The sequence below is a fragment of the Carassius auratus genome, unplaced genomic scaffold, assembly GCF_003368295.1.
Source record: "Carassius auratus strain Wakin unplaced genomic scaffold, ASM336829v1 scaf_tig00045257, whole genome shotgun sequence".
In the NCBI taxonomy this organism is placed as follows: domain Eukaryota; kingdom Metazoa; phylum Chordata; class Actinopteri; order Cypriniformes; family Cyprinidae; genus Carassius; species Carassius auratus.
Window position 1 is genome coordinate 33,792 of NW_020526887.1, and position 16,871 is coordinate 50,662.

At 37.4% G+C, this 16,871-nt stretch overlaps 1 pseudogene; it reads left to right on the forward strand.

Moving 5' to 3' along the window:
* Positions 1–716: 716 nt before the first annotated feature.
* Positions 717–16,871, forward strand: part of LOC113087730 (glutamate receptor ionotropic, kainate 5-like) — a 40,728-nt pseudogene continuing 24,573 nt past the window's right edge.

A 16,871-nucleotide genomic window follows, 5' to 3' on the forward strand; every position in this document is an offset into this window, starting at 1 on the left:
TCTAACACTCACTTATAGTTAGTCTTTAAAGCCAATAATAAATATATATATATATGTATGTATTTATTAATTTATTTTTATTAATTTATAAATATTGGTGTAATTATACATATACATGTATTTGTGACTGATTCAAAGTGATAGAAATAATCTTGTTTGATCTCACCTTGCTTCATCTGCTCTGTTAAAGAAAAAATTACCTTCAATAAAATTGGCTGTTAATTTACTCACTATTACATCTTGGATGGCCTGAGTGTGAACCTTTTTGGTGAACTATGTAGTACCTTTAACATATCGAAAGAAATGCTGACACTGCCCTGTTCCCTTTTGTACTGTATCTCTCTTTTTGAAAAGCATCAATCAAACAATTAAACAAAAACAAAAAAAATCATAATACTGTTATTGCAATCTTTAAAAAATCTCATAACAAATCTACATTTTTCTTCTAGTACATTAACAATGGTGTGAGGTCTAAATTCTTTGGTAACATTTAACATGACAATTTAATATTTTAGTATTTGAATATAATTTTTTATAAATATAGTATGCATTTAGGCATAATAGAATTTTAATACCAGCCCATTATTAGTTACTGTCTATAACACGAAAACGATCACCTGATTTTCGATATCGGATTTAATAGTGCATCCTTAGTTTCTTTCTTAATTCTGTATGTCAGTGGATGACTTCTCATGCATACTTCCGTACCTGTCCTCCAGGTGGCGGTGCAGGCAGCCAGACGACCTTTCTCCATGAGGAGCAGTGGAAGATGCCGGCTCTGCCAGCGCTGCTGCTGTCGATTCACCTCCTCTTCCTCCTCCTGCTGTTGCTTCTGCTGACCATGGCCCCGTCCTCTCACAGCCAGGCACCCGCTCTCGCAGCCGTCAGGATGGGTGAGTCTGCCACTTCCTGATACAAAACACACAAAATTGCTTCTTTACATCATCTCTTTGTTTCTAGGGTGTGATTTACTGATCCAAGTCAAAACTATGGGAACATCTATTTTATCGTACCAGCGAAAATAGTACATTGCTGAGAGAATCTCCTTGAAAAGCCACATAATTTGAGGTATCATTCATGTCAGTAGCACAAACTGTGTTGGAGAGGTTAATAGTCAGGGATAATAGTAATAGTACTACTGGACTTCCTCCCATGCAACTGCGGCACTAACCTTTCTACCCATTAGAAGGTCTAATTCTGTCTCAGTTCTTCCAGTGTGAAAAATAAAACTCTTTTTACTTGAAATTAGCAGCGGTAGAGTCTCTTGATAACCCAAATGGTTTTTCTCGTAAGGGAGGCAGCAAGCATCAAAGTGAAGCCCACATTTATAGTGACTACAAAGCTTGTTCTTTATTTAATGTTTTAAACAGATCTTCTGATGTACTGACCTCCCACTAGGCCTCATTTTTATTCAACGAAACACCTGTTATGAAGAACGGAGAGCATGAAGCGATAATCTCAGAGATGTGTGTTAGGACCGTTTTGCTTTTATTTTTTGTTGATTTATCAAAAATAAGATTAATCCGTTTTGAATCCGTTCAGAGCAGAGTTCAGGCGAAGTTCGGCAGTATTATCGGATTCAAGCAGGAGCCTTTTTCAAAGTGGCTTGTACTTGGCTGTTGCTTCACAGCATGTGACTGATTGCTTCAAGCATCAGCATGTTCATCTTGATTATTGCAAACAATAAAGCATCAATTAATCTCTGGCAAGCCTCCAAAGAATATGCACTCAATAGCACAATCTAATCAGTTAAAAATCACAACATGCAAACTTGTTTCTGTTCAATCATGATGAGTAACTCCATCTTTTTGCAATAACAAATGCAACTTCAATCGTCGACATCAGAAAACTCAATTAAATTCCAGAGCGAAAACAAAACGCAGAGCTCTGTCTGTTCCTCTTCAGCTGCTATTTTAGACGATCAGTCAGCGTGTGGACGTGGAGAGCGGTTGGCATTGGCTCTGGCCCGAGAGAACATCAACAGTGTGATGGAGGGCCCATCAAGAGCCCGTGTGGAGGTCGACATCTTTGAGCTGCAGAGAGACTCTCAGTATGAGACTACAGACACAAGTGAGTCCAACAAATAAAACTACACACACATACTGATACCCACATTCACAATTTTACTTCTGTAATGTGAAGTATTTTGAATGAAACCTCAAAAGCTTGAATGAAAATCCAACAATAACAACAACAAATTGTAGGCTGGGACAGGATTTTATTGGAATTTTATCAGATTAATAAAAGTGGGCATTTTAGATTATGCTTTTGAATGGAAAGTCAAGGTTGTTGACGGAAAGTCAAGTTTGAAAGACTTCTTTTTGTAATGTATTGTTAGTTGCTGTTACATTATATTTTTTTTCTTAACCAGAATTAAATTAACCATTGGCAAGTTATCTGGGTCAATATCACTGTAGGGTGCCTTTTGGTGTCCTGTACATAACTCATTTACCATGATAATATGGTGGCTGAGAGAGCTCAACGCGCTGCAATAAAGGAAACACATGCAAATTGAAAAAACACCAGCAACCAGCAAGCAAAACGCGCTGCAAATCATCACAACACATGCTTATAACGAAACGCACTGCAAAAAACCCCCTCATCTTTCAGTTCACCAATAACTCCACTGACCAGTAGCAACTGCACGATAAGCAAATCCCAGCCGGGTCCTATATCTTTTTGGGGTCTCCTTCAAACATTTCTATGCTATTTGCAATGCGTTTGTTAATTTGCACGTGTTGTGATGATTTGCAGCGCGTTTCGCTAAATGCATGTATCTTATGGTTTAATCTTATGATAAATCTTATGGTTATCTTATGGTTTCAAATAATGGCCCATAGTTATCAAAAATGTGTGGGAGCTCAGCTAATAGCGTCTTCTATTTATGACATGACATAAAGTGAATGGGAAATTTTTGTGTATTGTGAGGGTTGAAAGGCACTCTGGTGATATTGACCCATCTACAAAATTACTTCTGTAACTATTTTTAATTTTTTACTTTCCAATAGCCATTTGGCTGTTGGTTAACATTATTTTCATTGGAGAAAATTGTTACATTTTGATGAAAAAATTATTTTTCTTTAGAATATGTACTGCTGAGGATTGCACAATACAGCCAAGAACCATGTGTTCTTGGAAAGAAATAATTTTTTTGTCTATTTTTAATTCAAGTTTGCTTTAACCATTGGACTGAAATGGACCGATAACACACACATGTGAATGTTACAGGATAAAAGATTTCATTTGATGCTAAATGAATTACGTACCCATGTCACACATGCACAGTGCCCTGAACATTTAAATTCAAAGCAGTTCAAAAGCAAGCAAGAAAAAAATCTTTTCATCTAAATATACACCCTGTGTGCTCTCTCTCTTCCTCGTTCTTGTGTAGAATTAGAGCAGCAATCTCCTGTAGGCAGAGCATAAATCTGTGTTGTGCTTATTGATGTAATTAATCAAAAAGAGCTTTGCATTGACTCCTAATTTGATATATCATCTAGGAACAGGACACAGAACTGGACGGCGTCCAAGACATTGGCTTTTTCTCTGCCCACTGCAATGTCTGTCTCTCTCTACCCTGTCCTTTTCTCATTCAGTCACTGTCTTGCTCTATCACCTCGCTCTCTATCTCTCTCTCTCTCTCATGGTACATCTAGTTTTCCGTCTCTTTCTGATAATGTATCTTTACCCCTCTCAGTGTGTCAGATCCTGCCAAAGGGAGTGGTCTCTGTCATTGGTCCTGCCTCTAGTCCTGCTTCTGGATCCACCGTCAGTCATATATGTGGGGAAAAAGAGGTGAGAATAAAAAAAGAAGTGCATTTGCGTATGTGTCTGTGAGAGCATTTCTTGAAATGATAAATTTACACTGCTCCTCAGCCACAGGCCATTATTTCCTGTGTGCCTTTGCTTTGCAGCTTGAAAAGCATCTCCCCTCTGACCTAATTTCCCGTAGTTTCTCTCTTTTCTCCTTCCTTACGGTGAGAGATACTGTAGAATGATATATTAGCCAGGATGATTAATTGCCCGATATCTGGCCGCTTTGGCGCCCACTCAAGCAATTAACAATTTAATATTGCATAAAATGAATGTTCATTTAATTTAATATAATTTCAGTTATTTTGTGTACACCTAATTTACTGTTATTAAATTGCATTATATTTATAAAGTGTGGTCAGCACATTTAATCTAAAATGTTCTGTATAATTGAATACTAGAAATGACTAAAAAAAAACAATGCTGTTTTATTAAGCAGAGCTTCAAAGAAAATATCGTCTAATGATCTATCAGTCATTCTGTCCTTCTGTCTGTAAGGCCTCAGGCCTCACGATTTTTTCAACTATTTATTAAACTTCTAATCAAGTATTTAAAGCAAACATTTAAAGCCTAAATTCTATCCAAACTTTGATTTTACAGTAAAAATTGCAATTATATGAAATGCTTAGAATTTGAATTCTACTTTTTAAAATTTAAATAGCAACATTCAGCATTCTGTCTGGAACCTCAATTCAATTTAAATTTAAAATACTTTTTAAGTTCAATTCTGAATTTAACTTCTCAATCTTCAGTCCTGAGTTGTATTTTTAGTATTATTATTTTTATCTTAGGTCTATTGATTGATTTTATAATTTTTTTTTTATAAGCTGTATTTTTAAGATGGCAGTGGTGACAGAAATGGTAACAAAAGAAAATAATTAGTTACCATACTTTGAATACTTTACATATATTCAAATGGCAAAAATGTTTATAAATTAGGTGTGTAACTGGTACACAAATGGTTCAGTACATACCTCGGTTTTGACAATATATATTCTAAGGGATAAAAATATAGTTCTTCTGCTCTAAACTATAGGGAGCCCTTTTACATTAAGGTTACAATTAACAACAACAACAGAGCCCAAACTTAAATTCAATGACTATTTATATTTTACTATAATAATCAACACTCAAATAATAAAAAATGTGTATGTAAACATGTAAATTGCACATAGTCTAGTTTTTAAATTACATTTTAAATTATACAATTTCTATTTGTTGTTGAAATATTTATAATATCATTTAAACACTGGCTGTCATAACTTGTTTCATAAAAGATTTATTAAAACTGCCTACATTAGCTAAATAATTAAGACATCAGTGACACGTAAAGTAAAATATAATGTATAAAGTGAAGCATATAGTGTAATATTTCTCAAAATGCTCTTTTCTAGACTTCTATTAGCTTAAATTGTCTCAAGCAAAAGCTGTAGACACAGATGACCTGACTGAGGTACTGATTACCTTTTTAAATCATAGATTCACATTTCAATGTTGTTGTTGTTTTTTTGCCCATCACTATTGGATTATTATTATTATTATTGCTATTACTATTATTATTATGCTCCACATAGCTGCATTTATTTAATACAAAAACGGTAAAATTATGAAATCTTATTACAATTGAAAATAGCTGTTTCTATTTTAATGTATCTTAAAACATCACATGCTCAGGTTAGTTAAAGGAACTGCTTCTTAACCAGTGGATGTTCTGATTCAACTGTGTTAAAAAAGAGAGATGTAGAAAATGTACAGCGCTGTTGGTCCCCTGAGACAAAGACTGAAAACCGCTGTTTTAGATCTTGCCATCATCCATAGAAAACCTGCTAATCGATCCCACAATCTATTCTTCTAAACCTTCCTCCTTACTCTTGTCTGTTCCTCTCAGATCCCTCACATCAAGATTGGTCCAGAGGAGACTCCGCGCTTGCCATATCTGCGCTTTGCCTCAGTGACGCTGTATCCTAGCAACGAGGATTTAAGCTTGGCCATCGGTGCCATCCTGCGCTCTTTCAGTTACCCCACGGCCAGCTTGATTTGTGCCAAAGCAGAGTGTAAGTCTGCAGGGAAAACGCAGACACGGTCAACTATGAACCGGCCATTCTGTCTTTCTGCTGTTATAGATCACACTGAACCGTTCACTGTGCACAGTACCTTTATAATTCAGTTCACAGTAACCAATTCACGCCGCAATTCATTTTATTTTTAACACAAGTGCATTATCCTTAGGCTTTGTGCCTATTATACGATGTTATTAAAGTCTATGCCACCGCTTCAGCAAATTACGTTTTTATAAGATTAATCCTCTTACTAGCTTTATACGTGTGGATTCATTTTTCTGCATGATAATGTTAAAATGACATTATATTCAACAAACATATTGGATTTGTGTATTAGCAATAGCACACATGCATTAGCTCATAGTACATGAATTCAAATAAAGTATAAAAGTAGAATAAAAAATATAGTTAATATAGTCACGGTTGAAGGGATTTGAAACACTTGAAGACTTCTTAATTAAAAAGCACATCTGGCTTTCAGGTGATGTCAGATGATTGTCACTGAGTATAGCTTTTAGATTCCCTCACATTAAGGAGTGTGTCAACAAGCCAGCAAACAAGAAGAAATATTAATTGTATTTGTTCTACTTTGTTGACTCAGCTTAATGAGTAGTAGTTAGCGCACTAGAGTGAAGCGTATGTTAGCCGTTTACGATGTTGATCTCTCATGACTTGCTGATGCGAGCAGCTCTCGCTTGATTGGTATAGTCTGGGTAATGGTGCTTTGGTTTTATGCACCACTGTTTACTGCTGTTTGCATATCTGCACTTATCTCATCCTTTTCCGTATAATTATTGCAGTCTGAGCTCATATTAAAGTGAAAGCGAGCGTTTGTCTGTTTAAGATGCATGCGGTAGGGTTTAGGTTTGAGTTCTCTGTGTGCATTAGCATGCATGGATGTGCTCATCTACACATTGGTTCCTTACTGATGTGGATGTGTGTGAGAGCATGGATACATGTTGTTGTTGTTTTTTTGAGAAAGCACTCTTTCATCACTTCACCCTGCTGTTATCGCTAGCCATGCATCTTGTTGACTCCAGTCCAAAATCAATGGAGCCACCATATGGATTTTGCGGTGGCTTAGAGCACAAATTTATGTACATACAGAATTAACTTTATTGGCTCTCAAAGTCACTTAATTCGATAGTCACTGACTTTAATACGGAGGAGCAGGGTGGAATGAAAGGTAAGGTTTACAGCAATTGACAGTTTATGAAAGTTGTTAAAAGGTTTTAGATTGTGACATGACATTTATTTTAATCACAACCTGACATATGCTGAATGACCGTTCTGATTTACAGTCACTGTAAAAGAATTCTTTCGAGTTTTACAAATCTTTCACAAACTCCCAGGAATATATGTTGACGATGTTTTTTAACATGCTTGCCCAAATGAGTTGTATAATGCTATAATGGGGTTTTATGCTACATCTCAGGCCTGCTGCGATTGGAGGAGCTTGTGCGTCACTTCCTTATATCCCGGGACACACTCTCAGTCAGAATGCTTGATGAAAATTTGGACCCCACCCCCCTGCTGAAAGAAATCCGTGATGACAAAGTTGCAACTATTATCATTGATGCCAATGCATCTGTGTCAATACTGATACTAAAGAAGGTATGTGTGCTCATATAGGGGTCAAAAAGTCTGAAATAATTTTTTTTTTAATTCATATTTTTTTTCTTTAATTTCAACATTTTTGTGAAAACTAATCTTGTATATTATTTATGGTATATTTAATATTAATTTCTTTCTTTCATTTTTTGTATCACATTTGTTGTGTTTAAGTGTGTGTGTGTGGGGGGGGGGTCTTGTATATTTATATGTGTATATATTTTTTCTTAATACTTGCATTTAATTAATTGCAAAGTTTAAATTGGATTGTAAATACCTAATTTGTAGTTTCAGACTTTTATATTCAACACAGCTGAAAAACAGATGCCAGACATGACTCGATATAACTCGTACAATTACAACAATTGGTGTTTTTTCCTCTCTCTAGGCCTCAGAATTAGGCATGACGTCAGCCTTCTACAAGTACATCCTCACCACAATGGTAAACAAACCACCTTTTTTTTCACTTTCACCAATGACACACTACCCTTTCTCCCCTTAACCCACTTTCATTCAATAACAGCGACGGCAGGCCTGGCCAATGACCAGCTCATCACAGATGCACAGCGCATGCATGCCGTTTATCATCATCATCGTGGATGAGGTGGATTATGTCCTTGTTTTGAGGTCGCATATGCTTCTGTTGTGAGCGTAGGATTATAATACGACTGTTACAAGTTAAAGTGAAGTAGGCATTTGACCTTGAGAGGCAATTGAATCTTGGAGGAGAAGATGTGAGACTGTTCAAACATAGTGGTCCTTATGGCCTCGGTAAATGGCAAATATTTAAAACATTTAGAGATTAACTTGCATTTTTTATGAAGTTTTTATTTATTTTTCTTTTTGGAATTGGGAGGAAGCCAGACTTCACTCTGCAGTAAGGCAGCAATTCAGCTGAGAGCGTGCCAACCGAAAAAAAGTCTATATAGATACATGAATAGGAGTATGAAAGAAGATGAGTTGAATTACTTTTTATTGTGAATGTTTTAATTTAGTAATGCACCGTTATGTCATCATAAAGAATTTTCTACGTACATTTTTTTATAAGGACTTTTTCTCTCTTAAAACTGCTCATTTAAACCTTCAAATTCAAGCTTAGCCATTCATTAATCAGACTTTGGCAAGCTTTTTCCAAAAAATATGGACACATGCAGACAACCTCCGGGCAATACTGCAAATGTATATTCGATTCCTCGTTGAGTGATGGCTTTCAGTAGCAGTTTCTAAAATTAAGTCTGTGTCTTGAATAAGGTCATCTTCTTGTCAGTTTCACATTGTCAGCAATCTAATTGAAAGCAGACGGAAGATGAAAGATACTTGCCATTATCAAGCCCTTCAAAAGCAGTAATGTTATCTGTCATACCTCCATTCATAAACTATAAGACAAGCATCCTCAGTAGGAATCGAAAGGCCTACTGCTGCTGAAGGGTCAATGACAGATCAAGGACATTGTTCGGCTTGGCTTGAAATGCACCTCAACTCTAGAAGGTCTTAACGTGTTGGGAATCTTCTTGGGGATCAATGTACTATATGCAGACATATTGGGAAGCTCTTTATGAAAAACTCAATGGGTGTCTTTATACAGTAGGTGGAGTTGGATCCTCTTTCAGCTGCCATTTAGATGCCAACCATTTGTGATAAATAACCTAAAAGCAGCTTTTCTTGGGCACCAATTGATGGATTCACCAATAGCTTCCCTATGCTGCTACACTGCTATAGAAAAAAGTATTTATTTTTACCATTAACAAACTCATTGTTTATTGTTTGTATCTTTACTCTATTGTATTTATTTGTGCTGTTGCTTGTTGTTGGATAGAATATTCTTTTTTTTATTATTAGAAAGTATAGTTTTTCCATAAACATAGCATATACCGAACTGTACCGAAACCATGACTCTAAAACCGTGAAACAAACTGAAACGTGAAAAAGTTGACCCGTGCCATACACCCCTACTGCCTCCTGTACCTGTGGGATTATTCACCCCCCAGTAAATAACAAAGCACTAGAGCTGATTGATTTGGTGGACAAGGTGAAAACCATAGTACTCTAGGACAGCTAAAAATCCCTTTTTTATAAAAACAAATTGAGCCAATTTTTCATGTTTTCCTTGAACATTCCCAGTGGGCACCACTTATGTTGAGTGGAATTCTAGCTGGGTTGAATATTGCCTTCAGTTAATTACTATTTATTTAAGGATGAGGTTTTTCCAAATCATTTAGGGAGCAGCAGACATTTGCAAAACCGAGGAGGCAAATGTTGCTATTTAAAAATCCTGTAGACCTTTTTTAAATGATATGTAAATATTGAATTTGAGTGAAGCACACATTTATGAAATCACTATTAATGTTTTATACAATTTTTTGCACAGATCTAGAAAAATATTGATGGGGTGGCGAGAAAGGGGCAGGATTTTTTGAGGGGTGGCAACATATGGCAGACATATATATACTGAATTTAGTCACAGTTATCACAGTTAAATATCAAACATTTAATTCAATTGTGCATTATAGCTGACACCTACATGAACAATTACAGTTGTTTTTATGACTATAAGTCATTCTCCTCAAATGCTACTGACGTTAGAAAAGTGTATACCAATATCGCATGTAACTTTAAACACGGTCCCTAAATTTGAGACTCTCAAACGTTCAACATAAAGCCCAACTTTATGTCTGTTTTTTTTTTTCTTTTAGTTTTCTTTTCTCCTCGGTGGATTGGATTCATCCATCAATTATGAACATTCAGCCGCAAACATGAGGTGCAAGCGGTCGCGAGCGCAGATGGGAGAATGGAGGAAGTTTTTTTTTTTTTTTGGAGCAACTGGGATGGTGCCCCCTCTGGGAGTTGGTGCCCTAGGCAGATTGAGTCAGAGCGGGACTTCGGAGCGGGATCGCGAATCATTTGAGTCAGTTCGCGAGTTCAAAGCGGGTTCACGAGTCATTTGAATCAGTTCGGGAGTTCGTAGCAGGATCGCGAATCATTTGAGTCAGTTATTGGGATCGCGAATCAGTTGAGTCAGTTTGGGAGTTCGGAACATGATCGCAAATCATTTGAGTCAGTTATGGGAATCGCGAATCATTTGAGTCAGTATGGGAGTTCGGAGCGGATTCGCGAATCATTTGAGTCAGTTTGGGGATCGCAAATCATTTGAATCAGTTCGGGAGTTCGCAGCGGCTTCGCGGATCATTTGAGTCAGTTCGGGAGTTCGTGGCGGCTTCGCGGATCATTCGAATCAATTCGAGAGTTCGTAGCGGGTTCGCGAATCATTTGAGTCAGTTCGGGAGTTCGGTCCGGGATCGCGAATCATTTAAATATGTTCGGGAGTTCGTAGCGGGTTCGCGAATGATTTGAGTCAGTTCGGGAGTTCAAAGCGGGTTCGCGAATCATTTGAGTCAATTTGGGGATCGCAAATCATTTAAATCAGTTCGGGAGTTCAGAGCGGGATCACGAATCACGAAAGATTCGCGCTCGTAAATTTTCAAATTGGCCATAACCTTTAATTCGTTGCTGCCAACTGGGGTGGCAGCAGGGGTGGCAAGGCTTTCTTTTAGGGTGGCATTTGCCACCCCGGTAGATCCGCCCCTGCTATTATGCTGCCTGACACTGTTGCATTCAGTTCTGTCATTTCTTTAAGATTTTCAAAATCAATAATTTTCTAAATCAAATCTGTTCAATAGTCATTAAATTGGTTGAAGAATTTGAAGTTTACTTTAAAATAATTAAAAGCTGTGTTTAAGTTTGCAATCACAGAGGGTTGAAGTCACACTACATCTGGAAAATGACATTACAAAAAATTCAAACATACATTTTACTTTTAAGAGCTCTTAGTATACTTAGCCTTACTGTGTTGCAGTGTTAATAGTCTAAAACCACAAATTAAGTTCTCATATTTTTACCAGCATGACCCATCAACATCAAATAATGTAAATTAAACTATGTTCTCTTCCATAAATATTACAGCAACTTCTTTACTATATTAATAATGCTTTTAAATAATACACAGACCAAGTTTTTATCCGTAAAATGGTCAAATTGAAATATTTATAGCGTTAAAGCAGTGCTGACAAGGTGTTAGAGGATATTCTAGTAAACTCACCTCAGCTCACGCTAACAGGATGATAAAACAGCGGCCAAACTGGGCTGACAGAAATAACAGTTTATACTAAATACTGTGAGAAAACCATGAGTAATTTAACTGTTAAACACTCACCTGTATCATGACACCGGTGTAACAGTAATTAAGTATATGAACATCGCGCCAGTTTTCAGAAATAAGTAAATGATTATGCGCATGCGCACCAACTGACAGAAGCAGAACGTGTAATGAGTTTAGTGGCAGAGCTAGGCTACTGATTAGCGTCTTCATTAAACACAATACCAAGAATGTGCGCTTTTGTTAAGTAAAGCTTTAATTAAACTTTCTAATTGTTAAAATCGCAGCATTCTATGTCCACAGTAATTTTTTTGGTAGCTTTGGTTAATCTCTCCCTCTCAGGATTTCCCTGTTTTTATTTTTATACACACAAATTATTATATAGGGCTATGAACGGACAATTTTTAGACTTCATTTGAGGTCAAGCCAAAACGGCAGTCTATTTAGTAAACCGAATTGATGGCTGGTGTTGAATTGTCGTTTAAGGGGCTTATTAAGGCAGTAATAATACACAAGTTCATTTTGTTGTTGTTGTTGTTGTTGTTTTATTCTTATTTATCTACACATTATAAAACTAAAAAAATGTGAAGAGTGTTGGGGTGTAGAAACAATGTTGTGCTGGACTGAAAACAATGCATTGCTTTTTGTTAAATTATTTAAGTAAATAAATTAATGTGAGTTTTTTTTTTTTTTTTTTTTTTTTACTTGTTTGTATTGTTTGATGTTTTGTATTAAATAAAGGTGTTGCAATCTCTTTCTCAGGATTTCCCTCTGTTGAGGTTGGATGATGTGGTAGACGATCAGTCAAATATCGTCGGCTTCTCCATGTTGAACAGCAGTCATCCTTTCTACCTAGAGTTCATCAGGAGTCTAAACCTGTCATGGAGGGAAGGTTGTGATCTCAGCCCCTATCCTGGTCCAGCGGTGAGCTTACAAAGAGACTTACTAAATAATATAGAGTATGTGAACCTGGACCAAGAAACCCCTCATAAGGGTTCATTTTGAAACTGATGTACGGTATAACTAAAATGTATTTTTGTCTATTGCTACAAAAATACCCGTGCTACTTATGACTGGTTTTGTGGTCCAGGGTTAAGTGATAGATATGACAACTCAAATATATTAATCAGTGGCAATTAAGCATTAGGACACAAACCCTTTAGCTATATATGAGCTGTTGTGCTACTTGAAGTGTGAGAGGTTATGATTTTGTTAACATTCTTAAATCAAGCAACTAAAACGTTATCTATTAGGAGATGCATATGAATAACAGTGATGTGTTTGGTTGCGTTTGAATCTTAAAATCCTTTTTCAATTCTAAGAGCTTCTATATTTTCAGTAATTTGATTGACATTCTGTTGCATTATTTCAACCAGATTTTGCTTAGATGGGGAAAACTGTGAACTGTAAACCATAGTATCTACTAAATCTATGGAATAATGAGATGTTATTTCTGCCAGGAGGTTTTTTCGAAATCTTACCAAGTAGGATGTGTGCCACACAACGTAATTAAGGAACCACTGTTGCTGTAGGGCCCTAAAAGACGTGAAGTCTCCTTGCCCCTCTAATGACCTCATCTGCTGTCTTTCTCAATTCAGCGTTCCTTTATTCTCTTTTTCTTTCTTTCTATATTCTGCACCTTTCGTCTCCTTTCTCTCATGCTCTCTCTCCACCTACAGTTGTCATCAGCGCTGATGTTCGATGCAGTGCATGTGGTGGTTATAGCGGTGCGAGAACTGAACCGCAGTCAGGAGATCGGAGTGAAGCCTCTGAGTTGCACGTCTTCACTCATCTGGCAACACGGCACCAGTCTCATGAACTACCTGCGCATGGTACGTGTCACCATGGCTACCCTTTTCGCAGCCATTTTCTGACTGCCTCGTTTGATGACTTTAGTGTTTAGTCTTTACAGCTGTTGTTACTGTATGTCACTTTGATGAGCTGTAGAAGCCTAATCATCAGTGTCCTCGTGCAACTGCTTATTGGCTTTTATAGGCTCTGTTAAAGTCAACATGAAATTGACCTTATTTACTTTCTCAACGTACAATATGTTCATAGTCTCTTTGTGCACAGTTTATAAGTGCATGCTTTGGAAAAAATACATTCTTTGTAATCTATGCAGCAGCCCCTTGGCATCGATAAACAAGGTTCAGAGAGTTAATGACGGTTGCTTTTCAATTTACTCTGCAATAAATCTAAACCTGTGCTAATGCATTATTGTGCATTGAGTGTCGCTGAGCATCATATAACATCATCACGAAACATTTAGCACAGTTCAGCACTGAGAAACTATGCAGAACACAGCAACAACAGCAGCAAATGAACCAACTTAAATAATTGTTTTATATATATAATTAAATATATTACTAAATTAGTAATAAATTACTAAATGAATAAATGCAATATTTATGCAAACAGATTACAAATGTAGTTAAAAAACTAACCACAGGCGTCATAGGCTTATGCTACTATTTATGCAACAAATGAATGTTAATTAAAATTAATAAAAGAATTCACAGGTAGCTGGAGTTCTTAATGGGCTGCCTTTGTCACAATGTTCCCAGTTGTCCCGTCCATCGACAGGCCTGATGATGACCAATGCCGTATGACTTTTATGTCCTCTGTGATCATTAAACCCAGCTAGAGTAATCTTACATCTGACCTACGTTTCAGAGCAATTATAACTGTGCCCTTAACACCAGATGTGCATTGTTTATTGCGACCTGTCTGAAGAACTGCTTGTATTTGATCATTTTAATGCAGCTATTATACTCCGTGAGATCCTAGACGGTGTTTGTGTTGTCTAGTCACAAGTGCGCTCTTTCATTCATTGTGTCCCTCCATCTGTTTTGCAGTTTGTCCATCACTCCATCATTTCAGCACTACATTTGGCACCATCCCCGCACCTCCTCTCGCCCGCCGTTCTCGGTTTGTCTCCATAACTCCAAGTGTTTACCTCCCTTGCCAATAATAATGAAAACAGTCATTATTTTTGCGATTGCATTTGGTGACGCCGGTGGAGCAGAAGTGACACTTCATCTTAACTTTCTTAATCATCTCAAAGTTTGTCCTCTGGCTGTCTCTCTCTTTTTCGCCACCTGCGCAATAATTTCTACCTTAATATTGTAGGTTCAAATGAATGCTATTTGTCATTCTTGTTTGTTACCCTTGGTTTAAATCCCCCTCTCTCTTTTTTTCACATTAGGTAGAGTATGACGGCCTAACAGGCCGCGTGGAGTTTAACAGCAAAGGCCAGAGGACCAATTACACGCTTCGTATTCTTGAGAAATTCAAGGGGGGTCACAAAGAGGTAATGTGCGCGCACACACACACACACACACACACACACACACACACAAGCTCATTCTCATGAACACTAACTCTGCATTTTATCCGGAATCACGGGAGAGGTTGTGAGGTCTAATGAATGGGTGGTAGCTGGAGTAATCACTACTTCACTCCTCTCTTATTGATCATAGTATTGATCCCTCACTTCATGCTCATTTATCTCTCCTTCATCCCCTCGTCTTATTCGCTCAACTCGTTTATTCCTGCCTGTTTCCCCCCCGCGAGATCAAACATGTTTTTAAATGGGTCGCAGATGATTTTGTATGATTTAGCTCTTTCAGCTTAGATTTGTTCATGAAAGTAGTTCTAACCGTCGTCTTTGTTATTAAAGGCATCTTTTTTCTTTTTTTTTTTTACTTCACATTTGCAGATCGGTGTCTGGTACTCCAATAACACGTTGGCTATGAACTCCACATCTTTAGACATCAACACGTCTGAAACCTTAGCCAACAAGACGCTCATCGTCACCACAATACTGGTAAGAACTTCTCCAGATATGAGTCTGTGGGCTTTGAGGAGCATTTCAGACCAGACGTTTTTGTGAATTATAGGGTTTTTACAAGTTGGCACTCACTTTTACAAGCTTTCCAGATTCAAATCTAGCACATGGGTAGGCAGAATCTCTTTAGAGCACCTCTCTAAACCAAATTCTGCATTAAAGAGTCAGTAAGATGAAAATTCTAAGCTTCCTATCACTGTTCATAAGTCCTGTACATTAGGTTTAAATCCATCCAAGGTTAAAAAACATTGTCATTTTGTCAAAATATAATTTTAAAATTACCTCAATTCTCAGAGATCCCCAAACGGTTCGCGCGAAGCTGTTCAAAAGATTCAGTTTCCTTAAACCCCACCTTTCGGTAGCATACTGTGTTCTGATTGGTCAACTGACATAGTTTTGATTGGTTGTTCCGCACACAACTTCACGGTAAACAATGCGTTCGCATCTGTTTGGGGTGAGTTATGTCTTATTCCTCTTACCGCGAAGCAAACAGTAAAATAAAAAACTTGAACAGTCTCGCTGCTTTTTCTTCTGTGTGGGTGTATTCAAGCCGCGCGTTTTCAGTTTGAATCTGAATAGCGCGTTCAGCGCGGGGGCGTGGTCCCATTAGATTGTTTCCATAGGTCCCATATTGCAGGGCTCTCAAGTCTCACGCATTGGGCGTGAGACTCACGCATTTCAACCCGTTCACACGCTCACACGCCACACCTTGTATTTCTCACGCAGAGACATTACGAGGACAACGCCCACCAAGTTGCGGCGCTATTTTTTTTAAACAGTGAAACAGGTAACGTAGAGGAATCAAGTGAGTTCCCCGAAGGCCCTGACACGCACCTGCTAATCGAATAAAAAAAATATAGCTACCGATCAGCCAATCAGAAAATAGCATTGCTGTATCCGGGTAAGATTTTTACAGGCTCGTGTGCAACACAGATCCAGACGCTCGCTGAAGTAGGTAACGTTACGGTTACAGACTTGTCAAGACAATGACACATCTTATCCCTTAAAAGAGGTCTTAAGGTAAAATTTGTTATGAGCACAGACGAGGACTTTTAAGAGGCTTAAGAGTTTCTTTAGCAGAGGAGAAAATGGCAGAAAGATGAAGAGGCAGAAGAAATGTGTTGCAGACAATGGATGACAATGAGTTAATAAGACGGTATAGATTATATAATAATTTAATATAATATAATTTAATATATAAATTAAAGTAATCACTACATTACAATATTTGGCAACTGGGAACATGCAACAATGCAATAGTGATGATTTGGGTCTGTCACAACCTTCTGTAAGCAGAGTGATCACACAAACAATTACAGCACTTTCAGAACATCTTATTGTGTCGCAGTTCATTTCGTTTCCACTGGACATTCCCACCTTGCAAGCT